Genomic DNA, 15,705 nt, shown 5'->3' with positions numbered 1-15,705 from the left:
TAAATGACACTTAAAATAAAATGGCGAATAAATCGTGTTAAAATGAACATAGCCATTTATGTTTTTTAGTGGAACTGTATTTCAGTTAATAGCATAGATGTAAGATTGCGGTAATTGTATAACATCAATAGTTCTCGATTTTTTTAGGGTAGGTGCACTTACCCCGTCGGTGCACTTGCCCCACCTGACCTTATCAGAAGATTTTAAAACATTAAATAGGTACGGCAGGGATATTTAAGGAAACAAAAAATATTTTGTTTGTTCGACTATGTAGCAGTTCATTAAAAGCAAAAATAAGTATTAAAATACCATGTATTACATGGTAATTTTTTTTCATTTTATTGCTCACGAACTATGGTCACAAACCTCAAATCACAAACAGTATACAAGTCATCGTGATCCTTCAACACTCGAGTAAAAAATATTGTTAAAAAGCGCCATCTTTAAGTGTGTAAGCAAATTTACTTCATCATGCTACAGTAGTTTTACCAGTCAAAACTAGATGTCGATCCTTGAGAATACAAAATCTAATTGTTTACTGAATTTTATATATAATAATTAATAATCTTATTATTTTACTTTTTATAAATATTATGGTAGATTATTAATTTTATTCACGTATATACATTAAATAATGAAATTATCAGTGCAGTCCTACACTTTATTATCTCTGCATTAAAATCATTCATTCTTGACAACGCTGTCAGAACCACAGAGTATATCAATTCAGTACGTTTGACAGCTATAAACCTACTAAATGATAAATATCTTGCAGCATCTATATTTTACTCCGTTAACTGAACTCTAACATTTAACTGGTTTATAGTGTTTTGCGGGCGTTGCTCGGTGCGTCTGTTGTTGCGTTTAGTTTATATCTATCGTGATTGGATACGTTTGCATTTACGGAACGCGAATTAAAAAAATATCGATATTCGACATCTGTCAAAGAATCAGTATTCCGGAATTCTGCTTGATGTGATATGAATTTCGTGTAATATAAGTGTTTTAATTAAGATAAAATACGTTTAATCGGTGCAATAATGTGTTTTACTTGATGTTTATTGGAACTATGTGGATATAATGCAAAGAATTTGTGATGTGTTTTGTGTGTCTACATAGTTTGTGAGGATTGTACAGCTGCTTATTGGGATTAAAAATACGCCTATGTAAGTAAATATTTACATTAAGCTCGCGTTGGCAGCGTCGTCTTGTCCCCGCATTTAGCCTGCATCGTTTTTTATGTTTAACCTAGGAGAATGTTTAAAACATAATGAGTAGCAATATAAACTTCGTAGCGTATATTATTGTCGTAAAGTTACTGTGGCCGGTTTTACCTATAAAATACATAAATAAATTATAATATACACTTTTTTATTTTATTCGATTTAGATTAAATAAGCTGTCTACCCTCATTTCATAAATTAAAGTATTTTTAACACATAAAAATATGTTTCAATAATAAATAAATATATATACATCTAATTGAGTTCCAACTATAACATGATAAAATTTAATATATAAATAGTTTTAAAGTACTTTAAGTTTACATAATAATCTTAATAAAACTTAATTATTATCAGTCTATTTTTTATAAGCACTTATTTCATTTAAAAATAAGAAAATATTATTAAAGCTACCACTAATTTAAAATATTAAAAAAAATGCATTGAGTACTATTTATAAATAATATGATAATGGTCAAAATAAAGTCTCAATGATAGGTTGATAAATTATAAGTAATCAGCATATATTTTTTGATACCATCTGATCAGATTTAATGCATATGTATGTGTATTAAATTTATCTTTATGCTAATCATGTTTATACTGTAGACTAATTATTTAGATAATTATGTTAATAATGTTTAGGAAATTACATTTTATTATACCTGGTCAAATGTGTGTCATCATGTCCTAAGGCTTAGGACCTACAATAATAGGACATACATACATGTATATTGTACATACATGTATTATGGACATATATTACATATCATTTACTTTATTTATTTTTAATGCAAAAGAACAATGCTATCCATACGAAAAGAGTATGTTTTATATTTATTATTACTAAGTAATTAAGCCCATTATTTTTTTTTTTATTATTACCTATACTATTCCTGTCTATTCTATGTTGTATTTTTTGTACAGATTGAGTTACATTTATCACATGATTTTATGTCTATTTCTGTAAATATTTCCAATAATTCTGAAATAATAATGAAGTGGTAGCCATAAATTTTGCCTTTTGATTGCAACATGAAAATTTCAAATGTCATTTTTCTAACATAAATAAAAATTAACATAGGACCTTGTATTAGTGAGCCAGTGATATATTTGTTAATAACAGGAAATTAACTGTATTTTAGAAATAGAATCATATTAATATACAGGGTCATTTGAACATTGTAACTAATTGAAACCACATTTGATCTTGTTAAAAATAACAATTTACAATGAATTACTTGAGCCATAGCGGCGATAGCCTAGTTGGGTGTGGAACGGACTGCCAAGACGAATGTCCGCAGGTTCAAATCCCCAAGGGCACACACCTCTGACTTTTCTAAAAAAAATCATGTGTGTATTCTTTGTGAATTTATCGTTCGCTTTAACGGTGAAGGAAAACATCGTGAGGAAACCTGCACATCTGAGAAGTTCTCTATAGGAATTTTGAAGGTGTGTGAAGTCTACCAATCCGCACTAGGCCAGCGTGGTGGACTAAGGCCTAATCCCTCTCAGTAGTAGAGGAGGCCCGTGCTCAGCAGTGGGCAAGTATATAATACAGGGCTGATATTATTATTATTATCCACAAAAATTACTAAAGTGTAAATTTTGAACAAAATAAATATCAATTAATTGTACACATTCATACCTAATGCCACTCTATGAGACTTGTACTCTATGAGAAATTATCGCAGTGGCGCCTTAACACTTTCACTCAGAAATGCATTCATAAATACCTCATATTCACACTAAACTACAAAATGATAAAAGTCGGTAAAGTAAAATTGGGATTTTCGGTAAAAATATTATTTCTTATTCTTAGATTTTGGCATAATTACCAGAGAGAAAGAGGAGAAGTGGTTTCATTTATTAAGGAAATGGTAATATGACCCTATATACAATTATATAGATTTTTCACTATAGGAAATACCCTCATAAATTAATGCAGCCTCGATTTCATTCTTTCATGTAATATGAAAAAAGTTGTAATAAATAATGTTGGCAAAGTATCTTTATTAATTTTACAGTCAAGCACCTTATTGGTCCGCTGACCACATACTTAGTGAGAAACAGTTTTAGTTCCTGTTGGGTAATCAAGAACTTGTATGATTTAATATTTCAAAATGCCTCAGTTATTCGGAATTGAAAGCTGTGCTGCTTATGTCATTGTTTTTTTTGGGACATAGCAAAGAAGTCCTATTTCTCCTGGTGGATTAAAGCATCCAGATAGTGTTGACTAATAAGAAATTTATATGTGTCACCAGTCAATACAATTCTACCACCTTTTTTGGTGTTATTCTCGCTTCCTATCAAATATATACTTAGGTATAAATATCATAATATTTTATTGTTAATTAAAATCTCTATCATTATTATACAAAATTAATACAAATAAACATATTTTATGTTTTACATTTTATTTTTCCCTAAAAATATGTACCATGTTCAGGGAAAAATAAAATGTGCATGTGATATGTTTACATTGAAAAATTGCAGATTTCTTCTTTATAAAGAAATTTTTAATAGGCGCTCATCTTACAAACATTGTAACTGTAAATCCAACTTGAAATTCCCTTTTCGTATTTCTAATATATAAATACAATAACTAACTGGCCAGCATCTGAAACAGAATAAAAACTTTTAGATCTAAACTAACTATTCCCACAAACATACATCCTATTATGGAGAGAGCATAAATCTCATTTAGTGTTATTCTATAGATTATGCTTATGTCGTTAGTCAGTAGACTATGGTACAAAATATAAATATAGCTTTGGTTCCATGTTAACAGGAATATTATAGTAAGGAAAATTTACCTGTTAGAAATAAATTTAATTTAATATGTACGTAAATAAGTGAATGTAAGGTAAATAAAACATATTTCTAAAGGTTCTTACAGAAATAATTCAAAATGTATTTAAAACATTAAGGCAACAAGAGCAAAAATCCTATTTTGTTGTAGAACACATTCCTTAGTTTAGCTTTGTTAATCATGATTCATACATGCAAGATAGTTGTTATAGAAGCAACACTGTAAGGTTAATAATCTAAAACTGTATTAAAGTGAAAATTCAAATATGTAATTGATAACAACTTCAGTAACAAGACCTTTAATTGCTCAAATTGTGCCGTTCAAGTTTGACTTAAATATATCCAGACTTTAAATTAAATATGGAAACCTACATAGGATTATATCCCTCATCTTACACATTTACGGTGTGTTTCGCCGAGATGGAGCCCGCGTCGCGTCGCAAGGGCGCGACGAATCGATAGTACGCCCCGGCCGGCCCGTCAGCTGGGACCCGTGACCCCTGCGTTTACGCGAACCGAGAGCCTTGAGACATGCTTGTACCTTATGAATCATTTTGCCTACGGCTTAGCCCGCGTGAATTTTTTTTCGCGATAAATATTTTCCAAGGATAAGAAGTAACTTATAGTTCTCAGGAGTAATGTAGCCATCCTCCCACCCGCACCCCACATACAAACACCACACTCTCATAGTGACTTATCAAACACACCATAGTGAAACACGGAATAAAAAACGTAGCTTACCATTTGTATTAAAACATCAAATTGAATTATGATTTCCTTAGATTAGCGCGTTCAAACGAACTCTTCAGCTTTATGTATTGATTCGTGAAATAAAGATAAGCGGTGGTTGTAATTCGACCGTATTTTTTCTGTTAGGTATAATGTATAAACATTTAATTAAGTGAGATTTGCTCACTCGTACAATGCTACTGCTAATAATATTACTTACAAGGTATCCGAAGTTTAAGCTTCACATTTCAATCATATGAGAATATGGAGAATATTTAGCTCATCTTGTTGAATAACAATATGTAAATTGAAAACATGAGCTAAACGACATAATAATGTTGATATTTGTAGCAAGATGTTCACGTCTATGATAATTATATCGTTTTTATGCTTAAAGCTTACATCAAAACGTAGGTTTTATTAGCGTATTTAATAATATAACGTCGTAAATTATATCCTTTTTATATCTTCGCTAGTTTTATATTCCCGGGATATCTCATAACGAGCACCTGTTACCTGTAACATTCAGGCCACATTAAATTAAACAAAGTATTTCAGATTCGGTATATTATCGCGGTTTTTTTATATTTTTCTCTCCACGTTTCGAAGACTGCAGCCTTCGTGGTCACGGGGCGAACTAAAGAGTTAGTCATCCGAAAAGTCAAAGTTACAATATCTACCTACATTTTACAATAATACATTTTAATTTTCAATTTTTTTTTTGTTAACAGTCCGATCTACGCAGAATGAGCTCACAGTGCCTTGAAGTTCGGGTAATAGATATTTATTACTGCAGGGGTAACGGGAAACATATTAACACAATCGTTTCACACCTATGTAACAGTCCACCTGAATGAATGTTCATAGACTTAGTATGAGCCTAATGACCTTTATTAATAGATAGACTTATACGGAAGGTGCTGTGGAGTGTAAGAACAAAAGGACATCACACCCCTTCTTTCGTAGGGTTATGAACAGGCGCATCTAGTATATCTACGTATGAAATTGTTTTGTTGTCAATCTTCTCGGCTTTGTTGCAAACGACGATATAGTCCCAGCTGTCTGTGGCTCTGGAAATATCTATGATATTCATATGCCCAGGAACGTCATTCCATGCGGAAATTGTAGAAGTAATGATTATTAATATATTGAATTGAGTCTGAAATAATGTTCCTTTTTTATTTAAATAGGGCGGACGAATTTCCTAAATTATTCTATAAACAGAACATAAGACACATCGTTTCCATTAAGTTTGATTATAATGCACGTGTACGAACTTATGATTATATGTTTTAACAAGTTGTCGCAGCAATATATTGCGCGTGTTCCAGATGCAGTTACGCTGGCGGCCATATTTCAATAATTTTACACATGCGACACACACGCAAGTCCTGCAAGTTTAAAAATTTGTTGCCTGCAACTTGCCGTAACTATTAATACGACAAAAATCGCTTGCGCAAGTCAACGTTCAAGTTTTCTCGCTAATCTATAACTTGCTTTAAATTGAAGAAACTAAAAAATATGGCGGTTTTCGCGGCGCTCCCAACCCAGTCAAGATTTATCGTTATTGCACTGGGGGAGGCCAGGGAGGTAACTAGATTTACTCAGCGCTATGCCACGGGACGAGGAGAGGCAGGAAAATGTAACAATTTTCACCTAATTTATATTCTTGTTTACGTTATCGTGTTTATGGTATGGGTCAACTTTGCGGTTTTTATCTTCTTTTTTTCCATTTTCGGCAACATTTTTTACGATGTTTTCGATGCATATCCATGTATATACTTTAGCAGGAATTTCGCTTATGCGGTTTATAATGCTACTTAATACAATTCATTTCTAATCGTCTTAAATTATGTTCAAACAGAATGTTACGTTTAATTATAAAAATCTGTGAATATACTTAATATAAATATTATAGACTTCATGAAGCAAAATAATATTATTATTTTGTCAAACAGGCTTTCATATATTTAATTCATGTCTTCTGAATTATTAATGGTATAATAACAGATAATTTTTAAAAGTATATTATAACCATTGGGTACATAAATACGTCACGTACCAAAGTTATCCTGAGCACAATACCTTTCAATTGATTTGAATTTATAAATATAAGTACAATTTATACGAATATTATATGAAAAGTTTCATTATTAATCTTTGTAACTATTCGGAAACAGTATAACATACAACACGTGTTATACTATAGTATACAACTGTATATGACCTTGATGGATGCTAACAATACTTTCACACCGAAAGTCGTGATGTCATATTGTAAACGTGATTGACGAATCGTTGCCAGTTTCACGGACAACTCGTAATCATGTTTACACGTGTATTAGCACAATCAACTTACACATATACGTGACTAGCTTTTGCTCACGGCTCCGACTGTGTGGTAAAGTTTTCCGGGATGAATGCCCCGGTTTATATGTATTTACCCTGATAAGAAGTATCAGGGAAAATATATCGCACTTTAAGGAGTAATGTAGCTTCCTATCAGTGAAAAATTTCTAAATTGGTTTAGTAGTTCCGGAGATAAGTGCGTTCAATCAAACAAACAAACTCTAAAGCTTTATATATATATTACTATAGATTATTGCAATAATGATGATGGTAATTCAGTTTTGACTGATTTGCTTCAGTCTATTCAAAATCAGTGCCAAAGTATTAGCCGATGCAATTTATATCTTTAAACCGAGTAGATGAAACTTAAAACTGAATATTTTCATTATGTTACTACGTAAATATTACACACAGTTCAAAGCATAGTATTATATACGAAGTCGACCGTGACGCAATACGCCGTCTTCGGGTATTTGTTCCTCGTCATTGAACAATTTGTACGATATGCAAATATTAACCTTCCATATTTGTGTTAGATTAAATTTGGTGTCATGTAGCGTGGCATCCGAAATATATGTATTGAGTATATTCGCACTCTTAATAAAATAATGACCTATTTCAAAATTGATAATTTGTGGCAGTCGTCGGAAAACTAATTTTGTTTGCTACCTTTCTTTTGAAGTTTGTATAAAATTGAGCTTATTAAAGATAGGTAATAAATGAAACCTATAGTATGAAAAAAAAGAGAAAATACTAAAAGGCCGCAAACAGAAATTGGTTGTTTGTCGATTCCACAAATTGGCAATTTTGAAATGGGTCATTATTTTATTAAGAGTGCGATATTTTAAAAATAATTATATTTAATATAACATAGGTTTGTTACCAATTCTTAGCTTATATCTTAGCTTTAAAAAGTAAAGACTGTGTCATTTTTACACAGACTACTAAGACAGTCGCTAGTCAACTCTTAGCATACGTTGCATATTTAGGAACTTCGATAGATTATCTAGATCAATCCTTTATCACATTCTTAAAGAATCTGGAAATGGGAGGATTTTTTAATAAATTACAAATGTCTGGTCGTTTGTAAGTTTAAATTTGTCTAAGAGCAATCATATTTTATCGAGACATTATTTTTCTGGAAGTAACGTAATATAAAAAAGGGAACGTTTAGTTTCAACGACTTCCAATGGAACTCATTGAGGTTATCTTCTGTACCGACGCTCGCTGAAATCATTAAATTCATAACTAGTTGCTGGTGGTAGGATTTATTTTATATTCGCCCGGATAGCGACCTCCATACACAAGGTGTTAAAACCCGCCATAGTGGCTCATGTAAGTGTGTCGCGTTCCGGGATCGACCTGTATATATCTGGTTGCAACAGGCCGGCATAACTGTGTCGACTGATGGGTAATCATTCCTCGTCAGTCGACTCCACTTACCATCAAGTGCAGTGGGATCATTTGGCCGGGCACGTATAAAAAAAAAAACAATACATGTTTTGATCAACATTCAACATATTACAAACATCGTCAGGGAAACGCATGCATGCGTGTTAAACCCAATGTCAACGGGTTATAACGAGCCATGTGCAGTGCACATTGCAAGCCGAAACTGGCTCACTGCTGACGTCACCGCGACAGATTCGCATTCGAAATAACCACCATCCATTGTGGCGGTTATGGATGCGTTCTATTTTCGGTCAACTCGTGACTTCCGATCGTCGCGTCGATCCGGAAGTGGATTTTTGATGAATTGCATTAATGACTGGTTTATTGGCTGTTTTTATTCGCTTTGCGTACGAATTCGTTTGTTTTAAGCGTTATTTATGAGCGTTGAAAACTATTATTTAGCCGTTTAGAAATGTACTCTATTATTATAATTATAAGGTTTGATTGAGTGTTTTGGGATGAATTTTGGTTGTATTGTATGTACGTCGCTATCTCTATTGCTAATTATATTGTCTCATATTTGCAATGGAGAGCGTCGTATCAAGTTACTTAGAGAAGATTGCATTTATTTAATTTTCAACATATTTTCGTAGTTAACGAAGTAGTAACTAAGTGCAGACTGGAACGGTCGACCCACAACTTTCAGCTTTGGTCAAACGCCCGGAGAAGGAAATCTTCATTTATGTAAGTTATTTAACAATTTGTAAAGTATATAAAGTTAGTTGCGGCTGATTACTGATACGTGCTAGATTATCAACGATCTGTTGTCAAAGGAATCTTGGTTATTTTGGACATGACCCGCCGTCAAATAGATACCTTAACAAGTTATTTGTGGTGGACAAAGTAGAAGGTAAAGGACCTCGCGACCGAACACCAAGCAGTTGAGTAGATCAAGTGACTACCCGCGACTGCCTTAAAACAAGCCGAAGAACGAAAAAAATGAAAGATTTCATACATAAAACCACAAGGCCTTTCAGGGACACGACCTTCAATAAAGATCACGACCAAGAAGTGGCTGATAAGCTTATCCCTTGTTAGAAGAGACATATGTTACCAGCAGCAATAGGACAACATTCAACATACAGGACGATTACATCTAACACTGTAATCTTATTTCTCAAACCAAAGATAATTCATTTCTATCTGTACATGCATTATAAAAGTTCCCTTTGCTGGACAGCAAAGGCTATATGTTATCGATTTTCTCAAAATCTGAATGCATTTTTGTACGGTTTTTACTAAAAGATAGTGCAATTCTTGAGGAAGGTTTAGGTATTAAGTGAAATATAACGACTACGGTTGAAGAGGTCGCGAGGTTGTAAAAAATCTCGTGGGTCGGGATTTAAAAAAAAACTATATGACACTCATTTCCACACGAGCGAAGCCGCAGGCGCAGCCAGCTGAAACATAAAAGATGCGTAGATCACGCGTCTAACACAATCCTCATTTTTAACAAGATCATTATAAATCTAATTTAGGAGGTAACGTCTGTGATCTTTAATAAACAAGATTACTGCAGCCGCGTTCATACGCTTCGGTTGCATAACACGGTAATGTATCAATTGTTTTTGTGCGTTTGTTTCTTGACATAAATGCAAGCACGCGAGCGGTAATTCAGATTAGATCGTGAGTTGTGGGGTATTATGTATGGTCTGATTTGACTGGAATGAATGTAAGGATTAAAATTTTTCTGGAAATAATTACTTGTGGATTTCGTTGTTTTCTTTCGGGTTGTGAATTTAAAATAATGGATTATTATCAATTTATAGTGATTAATTTTGTGCACACACGGTTTTTAATTTGGGTCTTATTTTACTTAAGCGTGTAATCAATGTATCGGCACGTTTATGTAGTACATCGGAACACTAGACGGAACACCAGAGACAAAACTATCTGATTCGTATCTATTTGCATCAATAATACGTTCAAAAATGTGACAATTGAAGCATTTGCAATATACCAAGAATACCTGAGCTGATAGGTCTGAATGTACTCTGTCTCTTTACCTTCAGTACTCCCTTACCGTTCTCTTACGGTTAGCGTTATCTAATATTCGTAAACCATGTCTCGCCCCCTTTCTAGTGTTTGAATAATAAACGCGAATCGGTCTAATTGACCTACTTCATCGCATGTTGTGCCTTTGTTAACCCATTGTGTTGCGAGTTGCCTTATGAACACTAGTTTTTAGCTTTGTTCGCTTTATATAACCCGTGTAGTAATTTTATATTATGAATGCGGGTGCATGCACTCTATGCCGTTGGAATTGCGTGTATTTTTGTGTAGTATTTCTAAGGTTTTGGATGTTTCTAAGCGAGTTTATGCTTAGTGTCTTGTGGTTATGAAAAGATTTTTTTCGTTTCTTTTTACACGACAACGTCTAAAAAGAACATAGTTAATTTTATAATAAGGCTTTCGTAAGATTATTTAAAATTTTTGAGTGTTACTTTGCTTCCATTTATAAATATTATTTCTCAAAACTCTCTCAGTCTTTAGATTTAAGAAAAGGTGTGTTTAACAAAGTTTAACACATATTATATCAGATGTTTATTTTATAAGCCTTGATGTTGATGTCTCATAAAATTGTTACAGCACATAAAGTAGCGTTATTTATATCAAAAGCTAAAGTTATACTTAATTAAAGTTTTTCCTGTTTTAACACTTGTGTTGTATATTTTACAAAACATAAAATACACTTTATTATGGCGAATTATGGACAGCTGCAATATTATTCGAAAAATTGGATTTGGTCAACAATTTCCCAAAAGACCCAAAAGCAATTTGTTACGTGTAATAAGGAGAGATTGACAAACATTTTTTCTCTTAATTTGATCATGATTCTATTCTTAAGAAGCCATACCGAAACCTCTAACTGTCGTGGGTCTTCATTGGCCATGGTTACAGCGATAAGATCTCATGAGGTGAACCATTTAATCGCTTGTCGCCTTCCTGTAAAAAAGACCTAAAATATTGAATAATAGTGTTACATTAAATATGCTCTATTATAATTAATGACGTCATCACACGAACTATTTTGCACTTAATTTTTGCCGGTACAACAGGACGGTGTAATTGTTCCCTTTTGTCGGTCGGCACGGTTTCAATTATAAATAGGCGCTGTGGCCGAGTGACCCGTTGTTATTAATTGACTAGACGATGCAGATATGTGACGCGTTAATTCGTCTATGCAATATGGGATAATACTGGCTGTTTATTTTTATTAGCTCCCGCCGGCGCGGCTTTCGATGTTTGAAATCTAATTCTTTATTGTGATTGGATGGTTGAGATTTAACCGTTTTGTTGTCATGTGTTGTACTTACCAAAGTTGTTTTTATTTTCGTGGAAAAGATGTCGGTGTAAAAATCACCTGGCGACTATTGTGGTTTTGTTGTACCTGAGAGGGCAGGTGTCTGATTTTTTAATATTTTTATTTGAGTGTTATTTAAATATACACTCGCATTCAGTCATTTTGAAGTTTATTATTATTTTAAAAATACTATTTTTTATGGGATATTTATTATCGTAAAACGACTGCAAGATTATACATCTGTTCGTTCCTTATAGCTATCGTATATCTTCATTTGAAAAAAAAAGGGATAAAGCAGTCTTATTCCTAAATAATTAAGTTTTAATCCCATAAATAAACTTTAATGCGCAAGTAAAGCTGCGAACAAAAACTATCGTAAACGTATCATTTCAATTTGCCATCAAAGAACAGCATTAGTTAGGCGCATGCAATTTATTTATGCAGGATTATTTAACCTCATAGTCAACGTGTTACCTCATCAGCGTGTTGCGACATAAAATCATAAACTCGAGTCTAATCTATGGTTTTATAGCGACAGAATTACTAAGTAACATATAATTGCGTCTAGAAAATTATATCCTACGGGACTTTTATTGATATTAGCTGTAATGTATTATGTAAATTTAATTTACGTGTTGTTTTCATGGTAACACAAAGTTGTTATAATGTTCCTGATGGTACCTAAGTATTACTGCTGCTAGTGGTAGGATATAATATATTTTATATCCGCCCAGATTGCGACTACCGTACACAAGATGTTAAAACCCGGTATAGAGGCCTATGTAAGTGTGTCGTGTTTCGGGATCAGCCTGTGAATATCCGGGTCCAAGAGGTAAATATTCTCTCGTCAGTCGACATTCTATTGGACCCCACTCCACTTACCATCAGGAGCTGTAAAGTCACTACCGTGACGGTAAAACAAAATGTCGGCTTTTCTACACGTGCGCTCCAGGCGAAAATTCCGGCGCCGCATTTTTTTCAAGGTCTCAACGTTATTCTCTGACTGGCAAAGGCTATTTCATGACGATGATGACGAACATTCTAGGCTTTATAGATGCATCGAGGTACGATCCTGTGCTGCTCATTAAGGCTTTAACGTCTATGATTTGGCACGTTCGACAACCCGGCTCTTGCTTCCCTTAAAACCGGTATTAAGTACAGTAAACGACAAAATTAATCCTAGCCTCTAGTTTCTTGTACGTCAGACATATAGTATCCAAGACGTCAGCTATTAGACTATTGCAAAGGAAATATCCTTGCATAGTATTGATGGTGTCCACTATATATCAAGGGTTGAAAGGCTAATTTACCTAAGCAACATTTTTTACGAGACAAAGTTTCATACTTATTTAAAACCAGCACGATTTTCTATGTATTTTAAAATAGGTAAATTTTTTTGAAAAAAAAAATGTCGCTTAACCCGTGAGGTAGCTGAATGTTTGCCGGCAAACATTGACAGCTACGCGTGTGACGGAAAAATAACCTTATTATGTAGTATATATGTAGTATATAAGGTTATAATCCCGTGACACACGCAAATGTCATGTAGCTGTCTTGGCTCGCCGGCGATTCACGAGAGACCAAGAGTTAAGACAATTAGCCTTTCAACCATCGAATATGTATTATGACATTCTTTTCCAGTCCTCCTGGGGATATCGTTTAATATCTCTGTTTTTATAGTCAAACATAAGACCGTATATTTTGTTATTCGCCGTATTTAGCAACCTGAATGACCTTTAAAATTACTTGTATAATCAACTATGGGTACAATCTTATAGTTTGTGATAGGACCGTACGAATAAGAATGACTCATACGACTAAAATAGGTATGACCCTTAATAATACATTATAAAAACATATTTTCCCCCGGGTTTTCGTCACCGCAAATTAAGTAGAGTACATTAAATAAATTCCCCAGAGTTCGGTGACGAATGACATCAAGCAGGCGTTCGGGCTTAAAAAGTAAGTCAATTTTTTCTGCGACTTGTGACGTGATACAGATGTATCGAATCTTCTTTTCGGAGTGTTTATGTTATGATTTTGGCAGATTTCATACATAGTGAACTCAGCCTTGCTGTCTTGTCTATGGCTCGTATGTTATAGACACAAGATTTCAATTTTTGGAAAGAAAAAAAATATGTGAATGACACAAGCGACAGACTTATAGCTAAGATATTAGGTCTTTCCGACACATATTTTTGTTTTCTATTAGCTTAAAAGGTTGTAGAAAAGCGTCTTGGTTACGGCCTCTGGGCTCTAAAAGCTCTATTCTAAATTCAAAACTATGCATAATCATAATCCGAATAAGGCATTATCCGTAAGTTGTTACAATTCCTGTAAATTCCTATATCTATATTTTTGCCAGTAACTTTGAGTATATTTTACCTTATCTCAATTGTTCCTCTATCAATGCCCTTTACAGCAATCCAACCTTTAATGGTACTTGTGAAATGGAACCAGCTAGATACGAATAGCCGTATCAAATGTGCATATTGCTTAATGTAGAATATCAAAGGACGAATATTTTGTCTTTAATTTAATCGCGTAGCATAACAATAAATTTATTTCCTAATTATTAAAGCATTAAGGGTTTACTTAATCTTTACTATGATTGCCTGAAAGAATCGCCTATGACGTGGATTCTTACGATTTTTTGCGATTAAAAAACCGTTATTGATATGGCCATTGGAAAGACGAGTATAACGCAAATGCCAACGGTCATGTGGCCGCATTTGCAGGAAACGCCGTTTTCTCAAACCCGGAAGTATGTCGCATTAAGAATATTTTATTACGTAACACGTGTCAACCCTACGATTAGTTAATATAGCACGGCTTTTTTACGAGTATACGATTATTCCCCGTATGTGGTCGCGGACCGCAGACATTGACCTTCCCGATAGCATTCACTATCTACCACGTATCTACGTGTACTGTTTGGACACGCGGTGCCAGCTATTCCTATAATACTGGAGTACTCTTGGTATATCGGTGATCGTATCATGTTTTTCGAAGAATTGTTGATACCTGTTTTTGTCTGACTTTCGTTAAGTATAGGACAGAATAATTAAAAGGTAATATGATTCATATAGAAGTGTATACTCACATGAATAAAAAATTGTAAGATGGCATACTTACATAGGTATGTGGGAATGCTTCAAAATAAAAATATAGTTTGCAAGTAAATTGCTTCTTGAATATTTTTTTTTGTCTACCTTTTTTTTCTGTCGTTCCCAAACTTAGTCTGTCATACACTTATCTTTTATTTTATCATGCACTTTTTATTCCATTTCATGCATCACACTTCTATTCTTATACACTCTTATATTCTTACACTCTATGAATATAATGTAAAGACCATTCTCCATCTATTTACCAAATTTAATTTAACTCCGTTCGCTGGATTATGCTTTTACTTCTAGTTAACTTCCAACTCCTTCACCCCTTTAATCATGTTAGTAAAACGTAAAATCCGATTTGGTCATTTTCAATCATCACTGCGAAAAATATAGTTATTTTTTGTAAAACTATAACCGAATTACGGGATCTTGTTTAGAAGGTATTAACTGTTTGTAAAGTGGTACTCTTTATCTTAGATCATCAACACGAGGAAGAAAGAAGCAACCATTATTGATAGTCGTGATAAATATTTTGCATAATTAATATATTTTTTAAATATTTTAAGTTTTATTTAACGTTCAATGTTTTGATTCGATCATATCAACAGCGCACGCGTCAGCAAGTTAGCACGCACGCGCTGCAAATGTCAGGTCGGCCGGTCAGTATTCACTGTAGGATATGTCTGTGTTTTATACTCTCGGTCGATTGCATTCCTTCGCA

General features: G+C 33.6%; 1 protein-coding gene across 7 annotated transcripts in view; it reads left to right on the top strand.

Annotated features, from left to right (window-relative positions):
* The first annotated feature begins 847 nt into the window (after nucleotides 1–847).
* LOC115443301 (unconventional myosin-XVIIIa) overlaps nucleotides 848–15,705 on the top strand; it is a 257,977-nt gene continuing 243,119 nt past the window's right edge. For 5 of the 7 annotated variants that reach the window (XR_005112106.1, XR_005112107.1, XM_037436652.1 and 2 more), the window contains exon 1: nucleotides 848–1,166. The gene's annotated coding sequence lies outside the window, so the exon portion shown is untranslated. The remainder of the gene's footprint in view (nucleotides 1,167–15,705) is intronic. The other 2 variants (XM_037436653.1, XM_037436648.1) reach the window with 2 other exon arrangements.

The sequence above is a fragment of the Manduca sexta genome, chromosome 9 (assembly GCF_014839805.1).
Source record: "Manduca sexta isolate Smith_Timp_Sample1 chromosome 9, JHU_Msex_v1.0, whole genome shotgun sequence".
NCBI lineage: Eukaryota > Metazoa > Arthropoda > Insecta > Lepidoptera > Sphingidae > Manduca > Manduca sexta.
This window is presented reverse-complemented; position numbering and strand designations above follow the sequence as displayed.